General features: G+C 42.6%; 1 non-coding gene across 1 annotated transcript; it reads right to left on the bottom strand.

Annotated features, from left to right (window-relative positions):
• Positions 1-717: 717 nt before the first annotated feature.
• Positions 718-824, bottom strand: LOC131224407 (small nucleolar RNA R71). The gene has a single exon (XR_009160894.1). It is a non-coding gene; the product is annotated as a small nucleolar RNA R71 (small nucleolar RNA).
• Positions 825-2,733: the final 1,909 nt, after the last annotated feature.

The following is a 2,733-nucleotide window of genomic DNA, read 5'->3' as shown; positions in this document are numbered from 1 at the left end:
CTCCTTTTTAGAAACTGACTTATTTTATTTTATTTTGCAGGTCCTTAACTTAGGGGCTTCAATTTGGTAATTTCTTTCCAACTCTCTTTTTCTTTCTAGCTTTTCTTTTTTCCTTTCTTAGGGTTAAGTTTTTTTTAATTGAGGGCTGCGAGTGTTTTCATGCCCAAGTGGGCCCGTGACGACACTCGACGTCTCTTGACTGAAGGAGGATTGGTTGAGGGGTTGACTATCCATCGCAGGACTAGACACCGCTCGAAATCCCCTGAGTTAACTGAGGTTATGGCTGAAGACCAACCTCCTCCACTTCCACCCAGGGTGGAGGATACCCAAGATGAGAATGAGGTGCAACAGGCACCCCCGCCTCGTACTTTACGAGATTATCTACAACCGGCGGGAGTGAGTATGCCCTCATGCATGATTTTTCCTGAAAATACAGGACAAATGGACATCAAGCCAGGAGTTATCCAACTCCTTCCCAAATTCCATGGACTTGAATCAGAAAGTCCATATTTACACTTGAAAGAGTTCGATGAGATTATAGCTACATTATGTTTTCCTAATGTATCTGAGGATACAATTAGGCTGAAACTCTTTCCCTTTTCCTTAAAAGAGAAAGCTAAGACGTGGTTACATTCACTGCGTCCTAGATCCATTGGCACATGGAACGATATGCAGAGGGAATTCATAAAAAAATTCTTCCCCCATCATAAAACGATTACCCTCAGAAAAGCGATCATGAACTTTGCCCAAAAGGAAGATGAAACATTCTTCCAATGTTGGGAAATGTTCAAAGATTTGGTCAGTTCATGCCCACAACACGGATTTGAAATGTGGCGCATTACAAATTTTTTCTACGATGGACTGACATCTTCCATGCGCCAAATGGTCGAGACAATGTGTAATGGAGAGTTCATCAACAAAGATGTTGACGAGGTATGGGATTACCTCGATAGTCTCGCTGAAAAAACACAATCATGGGACTATTACCCAATGGCAAACACCACGTCTAGGCCGACTCAATTAAAGGAAAAAGGTGGATTATATCTCTTGAAAGAAGAGGATGATCTCAAGTGTAAAGTGACTACGCTCATAAGGAAAGTTGAGGCCATGGAAGGAAAGAAGGATAAGGTCAATGAAATTGTTTACGGCATCTGTGATTGCAACATTCACACAACTGAAAACTGTCCTACAATACCTGCCTTTCGAGGAGTGTTGAATGAACAAGCCAATGCCGTAAATAATTATCAAAGACCTTTTACTGGACCTAACTCCAACACATACAATCCTGGTTGGAAAAATCATCCAAACTTTAGTTGGAGGAATGGACAAACGGCGACTCCTCCAGGTTTCTTCAATCAAAATCCAAATCAAGTGAAACCTCAAGAGGAACCGGTTCAAAATCCCATACAAGAGCTGGCTCAGGCAATGCGGGGAATCACAGATTTTATGCAAAAGATAGATTCTCGTATGACGGTTATAAAAAAGGGGATGCTTCCTGCACAACCTCTCCCCAATCCTAAACCGCAGTACGAGAATAATGATCCCAGCTCTTCAAATCAGATGGGGCATGCTAAATCCATCACCACTCTTAGGAGTGGGAAGATCATTAAGAAAACTCCTCCGGTTAGGCCCGAAAAGCCTCAAGAACCAAAAGAGGACAACAATGATGGATCCAGTGATGCCTCACAAAAAGTAGAACCGAAACTTCTAGAGAAGCTAGTTGCTCCATTCCCCCAACGGTTGGTTTCACCAAAATCTCTCTCTAACTCTCAGGATATCCTAGAGGTGTTGAAACAAGTAAAAGTCAACATTCCTCTACTTGATGTCGTTAAATAGATACCTTCATATGCCAAATTCCTGAAAGACTTATGCACGACCAAAAGACGAAAAATTATTCAAAAGAAAATCTTCTTGACTGAGAAAGTGAGTGCCATCCTGAAGCAAGACGTGCCGCAGAAATTCAAGGATCCCGGTAGCCCAACCATATCATGTGTAATCGGGAACCATCGAATTGATCATGCACTTCTTGACTTAGGAGCGAGCGTCAATTTGATTCCCTACTCGGTATACAAACAGTTAGGTTTGGGTGAATTAAAACCCACCCTAACCGCACTACAACTTGTTGATCGCTCTGTTCGTGTACCAAGAGGGATAATTGAGGATGTGTTGGTCCAAGTTGATAGATTTTACTACCCTGTAGACTTTATCATCCTGGACACCGAACCCATTAATAACATGAGCACTCAGATTCCCGTCATTCTTGGTCGCTCATTCCTTGCCACGTCAAATACAATTATCAATTGCAGGAATGGTATCATGACTATGTCTTTTGGAAATTTGACATTGGAGTCAAACATTTTTTTCAATAACGGCAGCAACTCAGAGGATGATGACGATTTCCACGACATTAACATGATTGACTCTTTCGTGGAAGATAGGACACCTCTGACCTTATCCTCCGACCATCTAGAGACGTGCCTGGCCCACTCCCATGATTTTGATGATGACATGATTAGGGAGACGTGCGCCTTGCTTGATACTGCACCGGTACTTGAAGTTAACCGATGGAGGCCACAATTTGAAGAATTACCACAAACTGATGTAGTGCCTCTACCGTCTAACCTCAAGCCGCCGAAGCTTGACCTAAAACCTTTGCCCTCTGATTTGAAATATGCATATTTGGGTCAAGATGAGACATACCCGGTGGTGATCTCTGCCCACCTGGAGAAAGAA

Source organism: Magnolia sinica, chromosome 13, assembly GCF_029962835.1.
Source record: "Magnolia sinica isolate HGM2019 chromosome 13, MsV1, whole genome shotgun sequence".
In the NCBI taxonomy this organism is placed as follows: Eukaryota; Viridiplantae; Streptophyta; class Magnoliopsida; order Magnoliales; family Magnoliaceae; genus Magnolia; species Magnolia sinica.
The sequence above is the reverse complement of the archived record's forward strand: the minus strand, read 5'-3'. Positions and strand labels throughout refer to the sequence as shown.